This window comes from Festucalex cinctus, chromosome 19 (assembly GCF_051991245.1).
Source record: "Festucalex cinctus isolate MCC-2025b chromosome 19, RoL_Fcin_1.0, whole genome shotgun sequence".
Taxonomy (NCBI): Eukaryota; Metazoa; Chordata; class Actinopteri; order Syngnathiformes; family Syngnathidae; genus Festucalex; species Festucalex cinctus.
This window is the reverse complement of record NC_135429.1, coordinates 18612905-18633483: the sequence shown is the minus strand read 5'-3', so window position 1 is coordinate 18633483 and position 20579 is coordinate 18612905.

The following is a 20579-nucleotide window of genomic DNA, read 5'->3' as shown; positions in this document are numbered from 1 at the left end:
GCTGGCCAGAATTTTTTCAAAATCCCATGCTGGCCAGAATTTTTTCTAAGTCTTACGCCTGGCCGAAAATTTTCAAAGTCCCATGCTGGCCAGAATTTTTTCAAAGTCCCATGCTGGCCAGAATTTTTTCTAAGTCTGATGCCTGGCTGAAATATTTCAAAGTCCCATGCTGGCCAGAAATTTTTCTAAGTATGACGCCTGGCCGAAAATTTTCAAAGTCCCATGCTGGCTAGAATTTTTTCAAAGTCCCATGCTGGCCAGAATTTTTTCTAAGTCTGATGCCTGGCTGAAAATTTTCAAAGTCCCATGCTGGCCAGAATTTTTTTCTAAGTCTGATGCCTGGCTGAAAATTTTCAAAGTCCCATGCTGGCCAGAATTTTTTCTAAGTCTGATGCCTGGCTGAAATATTTCAAAGTCCTATGCAGGCCAAAATTTTTTCTAAGTCTGACGCCTGGCCGAAAATTTTCAAAGTCCCATGCTGACCAGAATTTTTTCTAAGTCTGATGCCTGGCTGAAATATTTCAAAGTCCCATGCTGGCCAGAATTTTTTTTAAGTCTGATGCCTGGCTGAAAATTTTCGAAGTCCCATGCTGGCCAGAATTTTTTCTAAGTCTGATGCCTGGCCGAAAATTTTCAAAGTCCCATGCTGGCCAGAATTTTTTCTAAGTCTGATGCCTGGCTGAAAATTTTCAAAGTCCCATGCTGATCAGAATTTTTTCTAAGTCTGATGCCTGGCTGAAAAATTTCAAAGTCCCATGCTGGCCAGAATTTTTTCAAAGTCCCATGCTGACCAGAATTTTTTCAAAGTCCCATGCTGGCCAGAATTTTTTCAAAGTCCCATGCTGGCCAGAATTTTTTCTAAGTCTGACGCCTGGCCGAAAATTTTCAAAGTCCCATGCTGACCAGAATTTTTTCAAAGTCCCATGCTGGCCAGAATTTTTTCTAAGTCTGATGCCTGGCTGAAAATTTTCAAAGTCCCATGCTGATCAGAATTTTTTCTAAGTCTGATGCCTGGCTGAAAAATTTCAAAGTCCCATGCTGGCCAGAATTTTTTCTAAGTCTGATGCCTGGCTGAAATATTTCAAAGTCCCATGCTGGCCAGAATTTTTTCAAAGTCCCATGCTGGCCAGAATTTTTTCTAAGTCTGATGCCTGGCTGAAAATTTTAAAAGTCCCATGCTGGCCAGAATTTTTCTAAGTCTGATGCCTGGCTGAAAATTTTCAAAGTCCCATGCTGGCCAGAATTTTTTCTAAGTCTGATGCCTGGCTGAAAATTTTCAAAGTCCCATGCTGGCCAGAATTTTTTCTAAGTCTGACGCCTGGCCAAAATATTTCAAAGTCCCATGCTGGCCAGAAATTTTTCTAAGTATGACGCCTGGCCGAAAATTTTCAAAGTCCCATGCTGGCCAGACTTTTTTCTAAGTCCCATGCTGGCCAGAATTTTTTCTAAGTCTGACGCCTCTCCGAAAATGTTCAAAGTTCCACACCAATCTTTTCAATAGCCTGGGTTAAAAGGGTTGCAGTACCGCCGGCCACCATCGGGGGGCGCTGCAGATAGGGCACCCGGTTCCCTATCTGGGGGCCTTTCCACCCAAACCGCAAAATGGAGTTGTCACGATTTCAGAAGGGAGCAATTTCAGACGAGGCACCTCCAGGGCCGAACAAGGGAGGCTCACCAGACTTATGTCCGACAAAGAGGAGGGTTGGGGCGGCCTCCTTGGGCAGACGGCCTGCTCTCTGGCCTGGTTGTCAGATTTTTTCAAAGTCTGACGCCTGCCCGAAATATTTCAAAGTCCCACACCATTCATTTCAATAGCCTGGGTCACCAGGCCCGAAAATTTTCAAAGTCCCACACCATTCATTTCAATAGCCTGGGTCACCAGGCCCGAAAATTTTCAAAGTCCCATGCTGGCCAGAATTTTTTCTAAGTCCCATGCTGGCCAGAATTTTTTTCTAAGTCTGATGCCTGGCTGAAAATTTTCAAAGTCCCATGCTGATCAGAATTTTTTCTAAGTCTGATGCCTGGCTGAAAAATTTCAAAGTCCCATGCTGGCCAGAATTTTTTCTAAGTCCCATGCTGGCCAGAATTTTTTCTAAGTCTGATGCCTGGCTGAAATATTTCAAAGTCCCATGCTGGCCAGAATTTTTTCAAAGTCCCATGCTGGCCAGATTTTTTTCTAAGTCCCATGCTGGCCAGAATTTTTTTCTAAGTCTGATGCCTGGCCAAAAATTTTCAAAGTCCCATGCTGGCCAGAATTTCTTTCTAAGTCTGATGCCTGGCCAAAAATTTTCAAAGTCCCATGCTGGCCAGAATTTTTTCTAAGTCTGATGCCTGGCCGAAAATTTTCAAAGTCCCATGCTGGCCAGAATTTTTTCTAAGTCCCATGCTGGCCAGATTTTTTTCTAAGTCCCATGCTGGCCAGAATTTTTTTCTAAGTCTGATGCCTGGCCAAAAATTTTCAAAGTCCCATGCTGGCCAGAATTTTTTTCTAAGTCTGATGCCTGGCCAAAAATTTTCAAAGTCCCATACTGGCCAGAATTTTTTCTAAGTCTGACGCCTGGCCGAAAATTTTCAAAGTCCCATGCTGGCCAGAATTTTTTCTAAGTCTGATGCCTGGCTGAAAATTTTCAAAGTCCCATGCTGGCCAGAATTTTTTTCTAAGTCCCATGCTGGCCAGAATTTTTTCTAAGTCTGACGCCTGGCCAGAATTTTTTCTAAGTCTGATGCCTGGCCAGAATTTTTTCAAAGTCCCATGCTGGCCAGAATTTTTTCAAAGTCCCATGCTGGCTAGAATTTTTTCAAAGTCCCATGCTGGCCAGAATTTTTTCAAAGTCCCATGCTGGCCAGAATTTTTTCTAAGTCTTACGCCTGGCCGAAAATTTTCAAAGTCCCATGCTGGCCAGAATTTTTTCAAAGTCCCATGCTGGCCAGAATTTTTTCTAAGTCTGATGCCTGGCTGAAATATTTCAAAGTCCCATGCTGGCCAGAAATTTTTCTAAGTATGACGCCTGGCCGAAAATTTTCAAAGTCCCATGCTGGCTAGAATTTTTTCAAAGTCCCATGCTGGCCAGAATTTTTTCTAAGTCTGATGCCTGGCTGAAAATTTTCAAAGTCCCATGCTGGCCAGAATTTTTTTCTAAGTCTGATGCCTGGCTGAAAATTTTCAAAGTCCCATGCTGGCCAGAATTTTTTCTAAGTCTGATGCCTGGCTGAAATATTTCAAAGTCCTATGCAGGCCAAATTTTTTTCTAAGTCTGACGCCTGGCCGAAAATTTTCAAAGTCCCATGCTGACCAGAATTTTTTCTAAGTCTGATGCCTGGCTGAAATATTTCAAAGTCCCATGCTGACCAGAATTTTTTCTAAGTCTGATGCCTGGCTGAAAATTTTCGAAGTCCCATGCTGGCCAGAATTTTTTTTAAGTCTGATGCCTGGCTGAAAATTTTCGAAGTCCCATGCTGGCCAGAATTTTTTCTAAGTCTGATGCCTGGCCGAAAATTTTCAAAGTCCCATGCTGGCCAGAATTTTTTCTAAGTCTGATGCCTGGCTGAAAATTTTCAAAGTCCCATGCTGATCAGAATTTTTTCTAAGTCTGATGCCTGGCTGAAAAATTTCAAAGTCCCATGCTGGCCAGAATTTTTTCAAAGTCCCATGCTGACCAGAATTTTTTCAAAGTCCCATGCTGGCCAGAATTTTTTCAAAGTCCCATGCTGGCCAGAATTTTTTCTAAGTCTGACGCCTGGCCGAAAATTTTCAAAGTCCCATGCTGACCAGAATTTTTTCAAAGTCCCATGCTGGCCAGAATTTTTTCTAAGTCTGATGCCTGGCTGAAAATTTTCAAAGTCCCATGCTGATCAGAATTTTTTCTAAGTCTGATGCCTGGCTGAAAAATTTCAAAGTCCCATGCTGGCCAGAATTTTTTCTAAGTCTGATGCCTGGCTGAAATATTTCAAAGTCCCATGCTGGCCAGAATTTTTTCAAAGTCCCATGCTGGCCAGAATTTTTTCTAAGTCTGATGCCTGGCTGAAAATTTTAAAAGTCCCATGCTGGCCAGAATTTTTCTAAGTCTGATGCCTGGCTGAAAATTTTCAAAGTCCCATGCTGGCCAGAATTTTTTCTAAGTCTGATGCCTGGCTGAAAATTTTCAAAGTCCCATGCTGGCCAGAATTTTTTCTAAGTCTGACGCCTGGCCAAAATATTTCAAAGTCCCATGCTGGCCAGAAATTTTTCTAAGTATGACGCCTGGCCGAAAATTTTCAAAGTCCCATGCTGGCCAGACTTTTTTCTAAGTCCCATGCTGGCCAGAATTTTTTCTAAGTCTGACGCCTCTCCGAAAATGTTCAAAGTTCCACACCAATCTTTTCAATAGCCTGGGTTAAAAGGGTTGCAGTACCGCCGGCCACCATCGGGGGGCGCTGCAGATAGGGCACCCGGTTCCCTATCTGGGGGCCTTTCCACCCAAACCGCAAAATGGAGTTGTCACGATTTCAGAAGGGAGCAATTTCAGACGAGGCACCTCCAGGGCCGAACAAGGGAGGCTCACCAGACTTATGTCCGACAAAGAGGAGGGTTGGGGCGGCCTCCTTGGGCAGACGGCCTGCTCTCTGGCCTGGTTGTCAGATTTTTTCAAAGTCTGACGCCTGCCCGAAATATTTCAAAGTCCCACACCATTCATTTCAATAGCCTGGGTCACCAGGCCCGAAAATTTTCAAAGTCCCATGCTGGCCAGAATTTTTTCTAAGTCCCATGCTGGCCAGAATTTTTTTCTAAGTCTGATGCCTGGCTGAAAATTTTCAAAGTCCCATGCTGATCAGAATTTTTTCTAAGTCTGATGCCTGGCTGAAAAATTTCAAAGTCCCATGCTGGCCAGAATTTTTTCTAAGTCTGATGCCTGGCTGAAAATTTTAAAAGTCCCATGCTGGCCAGAATTTTTCTAAGTCTGATGCCTGGCTGAAAATTTTCAAAGTCCCATGCTGGCCAGAATTTTTTCTAAGTCTGATGCCTGGCTGAAAATTTTCAAAGTCCCATGCTGGCCAGAATTTTTTCTAAGTCTGACACCTGGCCAAAATATTTCAAAGTCCCATGCTGGCCAGAAATTTTTCTAAGTATGACGCCTGGCCGAAAATTTTCAAAGTCCCATGCTGGCCAGACTTTTTTCTAAGTCCCATGCTGGCCAGAATTTTTTCTAAGTCTGACGCCTCTCCGAAAATGTTCAAAGTTCCACACCAATCTTTTCAATAGCCTGGGTTAAAAGGGTTGCAGTACCGCCGGCCACCATCGGGCGGCGCTGCAGATAGGGCACCCGGTTCCCTATCTGGGGGCCTTTCCACCCAAACCGCAAAATGGAGTTGTCACGATTTCAGAAGGGAGCAATTTCAGACGAGGCACCTCCAGGGCCGAACAAGGGAGGCTCACCAGACTTATGTCCGACAAAGAGGAGGGTTGGGGCGGCCTCCTTGGGCAGACGTCCTGCTCTCTGGCCTGGTTGTCAGATTTTTTCAAAGTCTGACGCCTGCCCGAAATATTTCAAAGTCCCACACCATTCATTTCAATAGCCTGGGTCACCAGGCCCGAAAATTTTCAAAGTCCCATGCTGGCCAGAATTTTTTCTAAGTCCCATGCTGGCCAGAATTTTTTTCTAAGTCTGATGCCTGGCTGAAAATTTTCAAAGTCCCATGCTGATCAGAATTTTTTCTAAGTCTGATGCCTGGCTGAAAAATTTCAAAGTCCCATGCTGGCCAGAATTTTTTCTAAGTCCCATGCTGGCCAGAATTTTTTCTAAGTCTGATGCCTGGCTGAAATATTTCAAAGTCCCATGCTGGCCAGAATTTTTTCAAAGTCCCATGCTGGCCAGATTTTTTTCTAAGTCCCATGCTGGCCAGAATTTTTTTCTAAGTCTGATGCCTGGCCAAAAATTTTCAAAGTCCCATGCTGGCCAGAATTTTTTTCTAAGTCTGATGCCTGGCCAAAAATTTTCAAAGTCCCATGCTGGCCAGAATTTTTTCTAAGTCTGATGCCTGGCCGAAAATTTTCAAAGTCCCATACTGGCCAGAATTTTTTCTAAGTCTGACGCCTGGCCGAAAATTTTCAAAGTCCCATGCTGGCCAGAATTTTTTCTAAGTCTGATGCCTGGCTGAAAATTTTCAAAGTCCCATGCTGGCCAGAATTTTTTTCTAAGTCCCATGCTGGCCAGAATTTTTTCTAAGTCTGACGCCTGGCCAGAATTTTTTCAAAGTCCCATGCTGGCCAGAATTTTTTCTAAGTCTGACTCCTGGCCGAAAATTTTCAAAGTCCCATGCTGGCCAGAATTTTTTCAAAGTCTGATGCCTAGCTGAAAATTTTCAAAGTCCCATGCTGGCCAGAATTTTTTCTAAGTCTGACGCCTGGCCGAAAATTTTCAAAGTCCCATACTGGCCAGAATTTTTTCTAAGTCTGACGCCTGGCCGAAAATCTTCAAAGTCCCATGCTGGCCAAAAATTTTCAAAGTCCCATGCTGGCCAGAATTTTTTCTAAGTCTGACGCCTGGCCAGAATTTTTTCAAAGTCCCATGCTGGCCAGAATTTTTTCTAAGTCTGACTCCTGGCCGAAAATTTTCAAAGTCCCATGCTGGCCAGAATTTTTTCAAAGTCTGATGCCTAGCTGAAAATTTTCAAAGTCCCATGCTGGCCAGAATTTTTTCTAAGTCTGATGCCTGGCTGAAAATTTTCAAAGTCCCATGCTGGCCAGAATTTTTTTCTAAGTCCCATGCTGGCCAGAATTTTTTCTAAGTCTGACGCCTGGCCAGAATTTTTTCAAAGTCCCATGCTGGCCAGAATTTTTTCTAAGTCTGACTCCTGGCCGAAAATTTTCAAAGTCCCATGCTGGCCAGAATTTTTTCAAAGTCTGATGCCTAGCTGAAAATTTTCAAAGTCCCATGCTGGCCAGAATTTTTTCTAAGTCTGACGCCTGGCCGAAAATTTTCAAAGTCCCATACTGGCCAGAATTTTTTCTAAGTCTGATGCCTGGCTGAAATATTTCAAAGTCCTATGCAGGCCAAAATTTTTTCTGTCTGACGCCTGGCCGAAAATTTTCAAAGTCCCATGCTGGCCAGAATTTTTTCTAAGTCTGATGCCTGGCTGAAATATTTCAAAGTCCTATGCAGGCCAGAATTTTTTCTAAGTCTGATGCCTGGCTAGAATTTTTTCAAAGTCCCATGCTGGCCAGAATTTTTTCAAAGTCCCATGCTGGCCAGAATTTTTTCTAAGTCTTACGCCTGGCCGAAAATTTTCAAAGTCCCATGCTGGCCAGAATTTTTTCAAAGTCCCATGCTGGCCAGAATTTTTTCTAAGTCTGATGCCTGGCTGAAATATTTCAAAGTCCCATGCTGGCCAGAAATTTTTCTAAGTATGACGCCTGGCCGAAAATTTTCAAAGTCCCATGCTGGCTAGAATTTTTTCAAAGTCCCATGCTGGCCAGAATTTTTTCTAAGTCTGATGCCTGGCTGAAAATTTTCAAAGTCCCATGCTGGCCAGAATTTTTTTCTAAGTCTGATGCCTGGCTGAAAATTTTCAAAGTCCCATGCTGGCCAGAATTTTTTCTAAGTCTGATGCCTGGCTGAAAATTTTCGAAGTCCCATGCTGGCCAGAATTTTTTTTAAGTCTGATGCCTGGCTGAAAATTTTCGAAGTCCCATGCTGGCCAGAATTTTTTCTAAGTCTGATGCCTGGCCGAAAATTTTCAAAGTCCCATGCTGGCCAGAATTTTTTCTAAGTCTGATGCCTGGCTGAAAATTTTCAAAGTCCCATGCTGATCAGAATTTTTTCTAAGTCTGATGCCTGGCTGAAAAATTTCAAAGTCCCATGCTGGCCAGAATTTTTTCAAAGTCCCATGCTGACCAGAATTTTTTCAAAGTCCCATGCTGGCCAGAATTTTTTCAAAGTCCCATGCTGGCCAGAATTTTTTCTAAGTCTGACGCCTGGCCGAAAATTTTCAAAGTCCCATGCTGACCAGAATTTTTTCAAAGTCCCATGCTGGCCAGAATTTTTTCTAAGTCTGATGCCTGGCTGAAAATTTTCAAAGTCCCATGCTGATCAGAATTTTTTCTAAGTCTGATGCCTGGCTGAAAAATTTCAAAGTCCCATGCTGGCCAGAATTTTTTCTAAGTCTGATGCCTGGCTGAAATATTTCAAAGTCCCATGCTGGCCAGAATTTTTTCAAAGTCCCATGCTGGCCAGAATTTTTTCTAAGTCTGATGCCTGGCTGAAAATTTTAAAAGTCCCATGCTGGCCAGAATTTTTCTAAGTCTGATGCCTGGCTGAAAATTTTCAAAGTCCCATGCTGGCCAGAATTTTTTCTAAGTCTGATGCCTGGCTGAAAATTTTCAAAGTCCCATGCTGGCCAGAATTTTTTCTAAGTCTGACGCCTGGCCAAAATATTTCAAAGTCCCATGCTGGCCAGAAATTTTTCTAAGTATGACGCCTGGCCGAAAATTTTCAAAGTCCCATGCTGGCCAGACTTTTTTCTAAGTCCCATGCTGGCCAGAATTTTTTCTAAGTCTGACGCCTCTCCGAAAATGTTCAAAGTTCCACACCAATCTTTTCAATAGCCTGGGTTTAAAGGGTTGCAGTACCGCCGGCCACCATCGGGGGGCGCTGCAGATAGGGCACCCGGTTCCCTATCTGGGGGCCTTTCCACCCAAACCGCAAAATGGAGTTGTCACGATTTCAGAAGGGAGCAATTTCAGACGAGGCACCTCCAGGGCCGAACAAGGGAGGCTCACCAGACTTATGTCCGACAAAGAGGAGGGTTGGGGCGGCCTCCTTGGGCAGACGGCCTGCTCTCTGGCCTGGTTGTCAGATTTTTTCAAAGTCTGACGCCTGCCCGAAATATTTCAAAGTCCCACACCATTCATTTCAATAGCCTGGGTCACCAGGCCCGAAAATTTTCAAAGTCCCATGCTGGCCAGAATTTTTTCTAAGTCCCATGCTGGCCAGAATCTTTTTCTAAGTCTGATGCCTGGCTGAAAATTTTCAAAGTCCCATGCTGATCAGAATTTTTTCTAAGTCTGATGCCTGGCTGAAAAATTTCAAAGTCCCATGCTGGCCAGAATTTTTTCTAAGTCCCATGCTGGCCAGAATTTTTTCTAAGTCTGATGCCTGGCTGAAATATTTCAAAGTCCCATGCTGGCCAGAATTTTTTCAAAGTCCCATGCTGGCCAGATTTTTTTCTAAGTCCCATGCTGGCCAGAATTTTTTTCTAAGTCTGATGCCTGGCCAAAAATTTTCAAAGTCCCATGCTGGCCAGAATTTTTTTCTAAGTCTGATGCCTGGCCAAAAATTTTCAAAGTCCCATGCTGGCCAGAATTTTTTCTAAGTCTGATGCCTGGCCGAAAATTTTCAAAGTCCCATACTGGCCAGAATTTTTTCTAAGTCTGACGCCTGGCCGAAAATTTTCAAAGTCCCATGCTGGCCAGAATTTTTTCTAAGTCTGATGCCTGGCTGAAAATTTTCAAAGTCCCATGCTGGCCAGAATTTTTTTCTAAGTCCCATGCTGGCCAGAATTTTTTCTAAGTCTGACGCCTGGCCAGAATTTTTTCAAAGTCCCATGCTGGCCAGAATTTTTTCTAAGTCTGACTCCTGGCCGAAAATTTTCAAAGTCCCATGCTGGCCAGAATTTTTTCAAAGTCTGATGCCTAGCTGAAAATTTTCAAAGTCCCATGCTGGCCAGAATTTTTTCTAAGTCTGACGCCTGGCCGAAAATTTTCAAAGTCCCATACTGGCCAGAATTTTTTCTAAGTCTGACGCCTGGCCGAAAATCTTCAAAGTCCCATGCTGGCCAAAAATTTTCAAAGTCCCATGCTGGCCAGAATTTTTTCTAAGTCTGACGCCTGGCCAGAATTTTTTCAAAGTCCCATGCTGGCCAGAATTTTTTCTAAGTCTGACTCCTGGCCGAAAATTTTCAAAGTCCCATGCTGGCCAGAATTTTTTCAAAGTCTGATGCCTAGCTGAAAATTTTCAAAGTCCCATGCTGGCCAGAATTTTTTCTAAGTCTGATGCCTGGCTGAAAATTTTCAAAGTCCCATGCTGGCCAGAATTTTTTTCTAAGTCCCATGCTGGCCAGAATTTTTTCTAAGTCTGACGCCTGGCCAGAATTTTTTCAAAGTCCCATGCTGGCCAGAATTTTTTCTAAGTCTGACTCCTGGCCGAAAATTTTCAAAGTCCCATGCTGGCCAGAATTTTTTCAAAGTCTGATGCCTAGCTGAAAATTTTCAAAGTCCCATGCTGGCCAGAATTTTTTCTAAGTCTGACGCCTGGCCGAAAATTTTCAAAGTCCCATACTGGCCAGAATTTTTTCTAAGTCTGATGCCTGGCTGAAATATTTCAAAGTCCTATGCAGGCCAAAATTTTTTCTGTCTGACGCCTGGCCGAAAATTTTCAAAGTCCCATGCTGGCCAGAATTTTTTCTAAGTCTGATGCCTGGCTGAAATATTTCAAAGTCCCATGCTGGCCAGAATTTTTTCAAAGTCCCATGCTGGCCAGAATTTTTTCTAAGTCTTACGCCTGGCCGAAAATTTTCAAAGTCCCATGCTGGCCAGAATTTTTTCAAAGTCCCATGCTGGCCAGAATTTTTTCTAAGTCTGATGCCTGGCTGAAATATTTCAAAGTCCCATGCTGGCCAGAAATTTTTCTAAGTATGACGCCTGGCCGAAAATTTTCAAAGTCCCATGCTGGCTAGAATTTTTTCAAAGTCCCATGCTGGCCAGAATTTTTTCTAAGTCTGATGCCTGGCTGAAAATTTTCAAAGTCCCATGCTGGCCAGAATTTTTTTCTAAGTCTGATGCCTGGCTGAAAATTTTCAAAGTCCCATGCTGGCCAGAATTTTTTCTAAGTCTGATGCCTGGCTGAAAATTTTCGAAGTCCCATGCTGGCCAGAATTTTTTTTAAGTCTGATGCCTGGCTGAAAATTTTCGAAGTCCCATGCTGGCCAGAATTTTTTCTAAGTCTGATGCCTGGCCGAAAATTTTCAAAGTCCCATGCTGGCCAGAATTTTTTCTAAGTCTGATGCCTGGCTGAAAATTTTCAAAGTCCCATGCTGATCAGAATTTTTTCTAAGTCTGATGCCTGGCTGAAAAATTTCAAAGTCCCATGCTGGCCAGAATTTTTTCAAAGTCCCATGCTGACCAGAATTTTTTCAAAGTCCCATGCTGGCCAGAATTTTTTCAAAGTCCCATGCTGGCCAGAATTTTTTCTAAGTCTGACGCCTGGCCGAAAATTTTCAAAGTCCCATGCTGACCAGAATTTTTTCAAAGTCCCATGCTGGCCAGAATTTTTTCTAAGTCTGATGCCTGGCTGAAAATTTTCAAAGTCCCATGCTGATCAGAATTTTTTCTAAGTCTGATGCCTGGCTGAAAAATTTCAAAGTCCCATGCTGGCCAGAATTTTTTCTAAGTCTGATGCCTGGCTGAAATATTTCAAAGTCCCATGCTGGCCAGAATTTTTTCAAAGTCCCATGCTGGCCAGAATTTTTTCTAAGTCTGATGCCTGGCTGAAAATTTTAAAAGTCCCATGCTGGCCAGAATTTTTCTAAGTCTGATGCCTGGCTGAAAATTTTCAAAGTCCCATGCTGGCCAGAATTTTTTCTAAGTCTGATGCCTGGCTGAAAATTTTCAAAGTCCCATGCTGGCCAGAATTTTTTCTAAGTCTGACGCCTGGCCAAAATATTTCAAAGTCCCATGCTGGCCAGAAATTTTTCTAAGTATGACGCCTGGCCGAAAATTTTCAAAGTCCCATGCTGGCCAGACTTTTTTCTAAGTCCCATGCTGGCCAGAATTTTTTCTAAGTCTGACGCCTCTCCGAAAATGTTCAAAGTTCCACACCAATCTTTTCAATAGCCTGGGTTTAAAGGGTTGCAGTACCGCCGGCCACCATCGGGGGGCGCTGCAGATAGGGCACCCGGTTCCCTATCTGGGGGCCTTTCCACCCAAACCGCAAAATGGAGTTGTCACGATTTCAGAAGGGAGCAATTTCAGACGAGGCACCTCCAGGGCCGAACAAGGGAGGCTCACCAGACTTATGTCCGACAAAGAGGAGGGTTGGGGCGGCCTCCTTGGGCAGACGGCCTGCTCTCTGGCCTGGTTGTCAGATTTTTTCAAAGTCTGACGCCTGCCCGAAATATTTCAAAGTCCCACACCATTCATTTCAATAGCCTGGGTCACCAGGCCCGAAAATTTTCAAAGTCCCACACCATTCATTTCAATAGCCTGGGTCACCAGGCCCGAAAATTTTCAAAGTCCCATGCTGGCCAGAATTTTTTCTAAGTCCCATGCTGGCCAGAATTTTTTTCTAAGTCTGATGCCTGGCTGAAAATTTTCAAAGTCCCATGCTGATCAGAATTTTTTCTAAGTCTGATGCCTGGCTGAAAAATTTCAAAGTCCCATGCTGGCCAGAATTTTTTCTAAGTCCCATGCTGGCCAGAATTTTTTCTAAGTCTGATGCCTGGCTGAAATATTTCAAAGTCCCATGCTGGCCAGAATTTTTTCAAAGTCCCATGCTGGCCAGATTTTTTTCTAAGTCCCATGCTGGCCAGAATTTTTTTCTAAGTCTGATGCCTGGCCAAAAATTTTCAAAGTCCCATGCTGGCCAGAATTTTTTTCTAAGTCTGATGCCTGGCCAAAAATTTTCAAAGTCCCATGCTGGCCAGAATTTTTTCTAAGTCTGATGCCTGGTCGAAAATTTTCAAAGTCCCATACTGGCCAGAATTTTTTCTAAGTCTGACGCCTGGCCGAAAATTTTCAAAGTCCCATGCTGGCCAGAATTTTTTCTAAGTCTGATGCCTGGCTGAAAATTTTCAAAGTCCCATGCTGGCCAGAATTTTTTCTGTCTGACGCCTGGCTGAAAATTTTCAAAGTCCCATGCTGGCCAGAATTTTTTTCTAAGTCTGATGCCTGGCTGAAAATTTTCAAAGTCCCATGCTGGCCAGAATTTTTTCAAAGTCCCATGCTGGCCAGAATTTTTTCTAAGTCTGACGCCTGGCCGAAAATTTTCAAAGTCCCATACTGGCCAGAATTTTTTCTAAGTCTGATGCCTGGCTGAAATATTTCAAAGTCCTATGCAGGCCAAAATTTTTTCTGTCTGACGCCTGGCTGAAAATTTTCAAAGTCCCATGCTGGCCAGAATTTTTTCTAAGTCTGACGCCTGGCCGAAAATTTTCAAAGTCCCATGCTGGCCAGAATTTTTTCTAAGTCTGATGCCTGGCTGAAAATTTTCAAAGTCCCATGCTGGCCAGAATTTTTTCTAAGTCTGATGCCTGGCTGAAATATTTCAAAGTCCTATGCAGGCCAGAATTTTTTCAAAGTCTGATGCCTGGCCAGAATTTTTTCAAAGTCCCATGCTGGCCAGAATTTTTTCAAAGTCCCATGCTGGCCAGATTTTTTTCTAAGTCCCATGCTGGCCAGAATTTTTTTCTAAGTCTGATGCCTGGCCAAAAATTTTCAAAGTCCCATGCTGGCCAGAATTTTTTTCTAAGTCTGATGCCTGGCCAAAAATTTTCAAAGTCCCATGCTGGCCAGAATTTTTTTCTAAGTCTGATGCCTGGCTGAAAATTATCAAAGTCCCATGCTGGCCAGAATTTTTTCTAAGTCTGATGCCTGGCTGAAAATGTTCAAAGTCCCATGCTGATCAGAATTTTTTCTAAGTCTGATGCCTGGCTGAAAATTTTCAAAGTCCCATGCTGGCCAGAATTTTTTCCAAGTCTGACGCCTGGCCGAAAATTTTCAAAGTCCCATGCTGGCCAGAATTTTTTCTAAGTCTGATGCCTGGCTGAAAAATTTTCAAAGTCCCATGCTGGCCAGAATTTTTTCAAAGTCCCATGCTGGCCAGAATTTTTTCTAAGTCTGATGCCTGGCTGAAAATTTTCAAAGTCCCATGCTGGCCAGAATTTTTTCTGTCTGACGCCTGGCTGAAAATTTTCAAAGTCCCATGCTGGCCAGAATTTTTTTCTAAGTCTGATGCCTGGCTGAAAATTTTCAAAGTCCCATGCTGGCCAGAATTTTTTCTAAGTCTGATGCCTGGCTGAAAATGTTCAAAGTCCCATGCTGGCCAGAATTTTTTCAAAGTCCCATGCTGGCCAGAATTTTTTCTAAGTCTGATGCCTGGCTGAAAATTTTCAAAGTCCCATGCTGGCCAGAATTTTTTCTAAGTCCCATGCTGGCCAGAATTTTTTCTAAGTCTGATGCCTGGCTGAAAAATTTTCAAAGTCCCATGCTGGCCAGAATTTTTTCAAAGTCCCATGCTGGCCAGAATTTTTTCTAAGTCTGATGCCTGGCTGAAAATTTTCAAAGTCCCATGCTGGCCAGAATTTTTTCTGTCTGACGCCTGGCTGAAAATTTTCAAAGTCCCATGCTGGCCAGAATTTTTTTCTAAGTCTGATGCCTGGCTGAAAATTTTCAAAGTCCCATGCTGGCCAGAATTTTTTCTAAGTCTGATGCCTGGCTGAAAATGTTCAAAGTCCCATGCTGGCCAGAATTTTTTCAAAGTCCCATGCTGGCCAGAATTTTTTCTAAGTCTGATGCCTGGCTGAAAATTTTCAAAGTCCCATGCTGGCCAGAATTTTTTCTAAGTCCCATGCTGGCCAGATTTTTTTCTAAGTCTGATGCCTGGCTGAAAATTTTCAAAGTCCCATGCTGGCCAGAATTTTTTCAAAGTCCCATGCTGGCCAGAATTTTTCAAAGTCCTATGCTGGCCAGAATTTTTTCTAAGTCTGACGCCTACCTGAAATATTTCAAAGTCCCATGCTGGCCAGAATTTTTTTCTAAGTCTGATGCCTGGCTGAAATATTTCAAAGTCCCATGCTGGCCAGAATTTTTTCTAAGTCTGACGCCTGCCTGAAATATTTCAAAGTCCAAAGCAGGCCAGAATTTTTTCTAAGTCTGACGCCTGGCCGAAAATTTTCAAAGTCCCATGCTGGCCAGAATTTTTTCTAAGTCTGATGCCTGGCCGAAAATTTTCAAAGTCCCATGCTGTCCAGAATTTTTTCAAAGTCCCATGCTGGACATAATTTTTTCTAAGTCTGACGCCTACCTGAAATATTTCAAAGTCCCATGCTGGCCAGAATTTTTTTCTAAGTCTGATGCCTGGCTGAAATATTTCAAAGTCCCATGCTGGCCAGAATTTTTTCTAAGTCCCATGCTGGCCAGAATTTTTTCTAAGTCCCATGCTGGCAAGAATTTTTTCTAAGTCCCATACTGGCCAGAATTTTTTCTAAGTCTGATGCCTGGCTGAAAATTTTCAAAGTCCCATGCTGGCCAGAATTTTTTCTAAGTCCCATGCTGGCCAGAATTTTTTCTAAGTCTGACGCCTGGCCAAAATATTTCAAAGTCCCATGCTGGCCAGAATTTTTTCTAAGTCCCATGCTGGCCAGAATTTTTTCTAAGTCTGACGCCTGGCCAAAATATTTCAAAGTCCCATGCTGGCCAGAATTTTTTCTAAGTCCCATGCTGGCCAGAATTTTTTCTAAGTCTGATGCCTGGCTGAAAATTTTCAAAGTCCAATGCTGGCCAGAATTATTTCTAAGTCTGATGCCTACCTGAAATATTTCAAAGTCCCATGCTGATCAGAATTTTTTCTAAGTCTGATGTCTGGCTGAAAATTTTCAAAGTCCCATGCAGGCCAGAATTTTTTCTAAGTCTGACGCCTGGCCGAAAATTTTCAAAGTCCCATGCTGGCCAGAATTTTTTCAAAGTCCCATGCTGGCCAGAATTTTTTCTAAGTCTGATGCCTGGCTGAAAATTTTCAAAGTCCCATGCTGGCCAGAATTTTTTCAAAGTCCCATGCTGGCCAGAATTTTTCAAAGTCCTATGCTGGCCAGAATTTTTTCTAAGTCTGACGCCTACCTGAAATATTTCAAAGTCCCATGCTGGCCAGAATTTTTTCTAAGTCTGACGCCTGGCCGAAAATTTTCAAAGTCCCATGCTGGCCAGAATTTATTATAAGTCTGATGCCTGGCTGAAAATTTTCAAAGTCCCATGCTGGCCAGAATTTTTTCTAAGTCTGACGCCTGGCCGAAAATTTTCAAAGTCCCATGCTGGCCAGAATTTTTTATAAGTCTGATGCCTGGCTGAAAATTTTCAAAGTCCCATGCTGGCCAGAATTTTTTCTAAGTCCCATGCTGGCCAGAATTTTTTCTAAGTCCCATGCTGGCAAGAATTTTTTCTAAGTCTGATGCCTGGCTGAAAATTTTCAAAGTCCCATGCTGGCCAGAATTTTTTCTGCCTGACTGAAAATTTTCAAAGTCCAATGCTGGCCAGAATTTTTTCTAAGTCTGATGCCTACCTGAAATATTTCAAAGTCCCATGCTGATCAGAATTTTTTCTAAGTCTGATGTCTGGCTGAAAATTTTCAAAGTCCCATGCTGGCCAGAATTTTTTCCAAGTCTGATGCCTGGCTGAAAATTTTCAGTCCCATGCAGGCCAGAATTTTTTCTAAGTCTGACGCCTGGCCGAAAATTTTCAAAGTCCCATGCTGGCCAGAATTTTTTCTAAGTCTGATGCCTGGCTGAAAATTTTCAAAGTCCCATGCTGGCCAGAATTTTTTCTAAGTCTGATGCCTGGCTGAAAATTTTCAAAGTCCCATGCTGGCCAGAATTTTTTCAAAGTCCCATGCTGGCCAGAATTTTTTCTAAGTCTGATGCCTGGCTGAAAATTTTCAAAGTCCCATGCTGGCCAGAATTTTTTCAAAGTCCCATGCTGGCCAGAATTTTTCAAAGTCCTATGCTGGCCAGAATTTTTTCTAAGTCTGACGCCTACCTGAAATATTTCAAAGTCCCATGCTGGCCAGAATTTTTTTCTAAGTCTGATGCCTGGCTGAAATATTTCAAAGTCCCATGCTGGCCAGAATTTTTTCTAAGTCTGATGCCTGGCTGAAAATTTTCAAAGTCCCATGCTGGCCAGAATTTTTTCAAAGTCCCATGCTGGCCAGAATTTTTTCTAAGTCTGATGCCTGGCTGAAAATTTTCAAAGTCCCATGCTGGCCAGAATTTTTTCTAAGTCTGATGCCTGGCTGAAAATTTTCAAAGTCCCATGCTGGCCAGAATTTTTTCAAAGTCCCATGCTGGCCAGAATTTTTTCTAAGTCTGATGCCTGGCTGAAAATTTTCAAAGTCCCATGCTGGCCAGAATTTTTTCAAAGTCCCATGCTGGCCAGAATTTTTCAAAGTCCTATGCTGGCCAGAATTTTTTCTAAGTCTGACGCCTACCTGAAATATTTCAAAGTCCCATGCTGGCCAGAATTTTTTTCTAAGTCTGATGCCTGGCTGAAATATTTCAAAGTCCCATGCTGGCCAGAATTTTTTCTAAGTCTGATGCCTGGCTGAAAATTTTCAAAGTCCCATGCTGGCCAGAATTTTTCTAAGTCTGATGCCTGGCTGAAAATTTTCAAAGTCCCATGCTGGCCAGAATTTTTTCAAAGTCCCATGCTGGCCAGAATTTTTTCTAAGTCTGACGCCTGGCCAAAAATTTTCAAAGTCCCATGCAGGCCAGAATTTTTTCTAAGTCCCATGCTGGCCAGAATTTTTTCTAAGTCTGATGCCTGGCTGAAAATTTTCAAAGTCCCATGCTGGCCAGAATTTTTTCTAAGTCTGATGCCTGGCTGAATTTTTTCAAAGTCCCATGCTGGCCAGAATGTTTTCTAAGTCTGATGCCTGGCTGAAATTTTTCAAAGTCCCATGCTGGCCAGAATTTTTTCTAAGTCTGATGCCTGGCTGAAAATTTTCAAAGTCCCATGCTGGCCAGAATTTTTTCTAAATCTGATGCCTGGCTGAAAATGTTCAAAGTCCCATGCTGGCCAGAATTTTTTCAAAGTCCCATGCTGGCCAGAATTTTTTCTAAGTCTGATGCCTGGCTGAAAATTTTCAAAGTCCCATGCGGGCCAGAATTTTTTCTAAGTCCCATGCTGGCCAGAATTTTTTCTAAGTCTGATGCCTGGCTGAAAATTTTCAAAGTCCCATGCTGGCCAGAATTTTTTCTAAGTCTGATGCCTGGCTGAAATATTTCAAAGTCCTATGCAGGCCAGAATTTTTTCAAAGTCTGATGCCTGGCCAGAATTTTTTCAAAGTCCCATGCTGGCCAGAATTTTTTCAAAGTCCCATGCTGGCCAGAATTTTTTCTAAGTCTGATGCCTGGCCAGAATTTTTTCAAAGTCCCATGCTGGCCAGAATTTTTTCAAAGTCCCATGCTGGCCAGAATTTTTTCTAAGTCTGGCGCCTGGCCGAAAATTTTCAAAGTCCCATGCTGGCCAGAATTTTTTCTAAGTCTGATGCCTGGCTGAAAATTTTCAAAGTCCCATGCTGGCCAGAATTTTTTCAAAGTCCCATGCTGGCCAGAATTTTTTCTAAGTCTGATGCCTGGCCAGAATTTTTTCAAAGTCCCATGCTGGCTAGAATTTTTTCAAAGTCCCATGCTGGCCAGAATTTTTTCTAAGTCTGATGCCTGGCTGAAAATTTTCAGTCCCATGCTGGCCAGAATTTTTTTCTAAGTCTGATGCCTGGCTGAAAATTTTCAAAGTCCCATGCTGGCCAGAATTTTTTCTAAGTCTGATGCCTGGCTGAAATATTTCAAAGTCCTATGCAGGCCAAAATTTTTTCTAAGTCTGACGCCTGGCCGAAAATTTTCAAAGTCCCATGCTGACCAGAATTTTTTCAAAGTCCCATGCTGGCCAGAATTTTTTCTAAGTCTGATGCCTGGCTGAAAATTTTCAAAGTCCCATGCTGATCAGAATTTTTTCTAAGTCTGATGCCTGGCTGAAAAATTTCAAAGTCCCATGCTGGCCAGAATTTTTTCAAAGTCCCATGCTGACCAGAATTTTTTCAAAGTCCCATGCTGGCCAGAATTTTTTCAAAGTCCCATGCTGGCCAGAATTTTTTCTAAGTCTGATGCCTGGCTGAAAATTTTCAAAGTCCCATGCTGATCAGAATTTTTTCTAAGTCTGATGCCTGGCTGAAAAATTTCAAAGTCCCATGCTGGCCAGAATTTTTTCTAAGTCTGATGCCTGGCTGAAATATTTCAAAGTCCCATGCTGGCCAGAATTTTTTCAAAGTCCCATGCTGGCCAGAATTTTTTCTAAGTCTGATGCCTGGCTGAAAATTTTCAAAGTCCCATGCTGGCCAGAATTTTTCTAAGTCTGATGCCTGGCTGAAAATTTTCAAAGTCCCATGCTGGCCAGAATTTTTTCTAAGTCTGACGCCTGGCCAAAATATTTCAAAGTCCCATGCTGGCCAGAAATTTTTCTAAGTATGACGCCTGGCCGAAAATTTTCAAAGTCCCATGCTGGCCAGACTTTTTTCTAAGTCCCATGCTGGCCAGAATTTTTTCTAAGTCTGACGCCTCTCCGAAAATGTTCAAAGTTCCACACCAATCTTTTCAATAGCCTGGGTTAAAAGGGTTGCAGTACCGCCGGCCACCATCGGGGGGCGCTGCAGATAGGGCACCCGGTTCCCTATCTGGGGGCCTTTCCACCCAAACCGCAAAATGGAGTTGTCACGATTTCAGAAGGGAGCAATTTCAGACGAGGCACCTCCAGGGCTGAACAAGGGAGGCTCACCAGACTTATGTCCGACAAAGAGGAGGGTTGGGGCGGCCTCCTTGGGCAGACGGCCTGCTCTCTGGCCTGGTTGTCAGATTTTTTCAAAGTCTGACGCCTGCCCGAAATATTTCAAAGTCCCACACCATTCATTTCAATAGCCTGGGTCACCAGGCCCGAAAATTTTCAAAGTCCCATGCTGGCCAGAATTTTTTCTAAGTCCCATGCTGGCCAGAATTTTTTTCTAAGTCTGATGCCTGGCTGAAAATTTTCAAAGTCCCATGCTGATCAGAATTTTTTCTAAGTCTGATGCCTGGCTGAAAAATTTCAAAGTCCCATGCTGGCCAGAATTTTTTCTAAGTCCCATGCTGGCCAGAATTTTTTCTAAGTCTGATGCCTGGCTGAAATATTTCAAAGTCCCATGCTGGCCAGAATTTTTTCTAAGTCTGATGCCTGGCTGAAAATTTTCAAAGTCCCATGCTGGCCAGAATTTTTTCAAAGTCCCATGCTGGCCAGAATTTTTTCTAAGTCTGATGCCTGGCTGAAAATTTTCAAAGTCCCATGCTGGCCAGAATTTTTTCTAAGTCTGATGCCTGGCTGAAAATTTTCAAAGTCCCATGCTGGCCAGAATTTTTTCAAAGTCCCATGCTGGCCAGAATTTTTTCTAAGTCTGATGCCTGGCTGAAAATTTTCAAAGTCCCATGCTGGCCAGAATTTTTCAAAGTCCTATGCTGGCCAGAATTTTTTCTAAGTCTGACGCCTACCTGAAATATTTCAAAGTCCCATGCTGGCCAGAATTTTTTTCTAAGTCTGATGCCTGGCTGAAATATTTCAAAGTCCCATGCTGGCCAGAATTTTTTCTAAGTCTGATGCCTGGCTGAAAATTTTCAAAGTCCCATGCTGGCCAGAATTTTTCTAAGTCTGATGCCTGGCTGAAAATTTTCAAAGTCCCATGCTGGCCAGAATTTTTTCAAAGTCCCATGCTGGCCAGAATTTTTTCTAAGTCTGACGCCTGGCCAAAAATTTTCAAAGT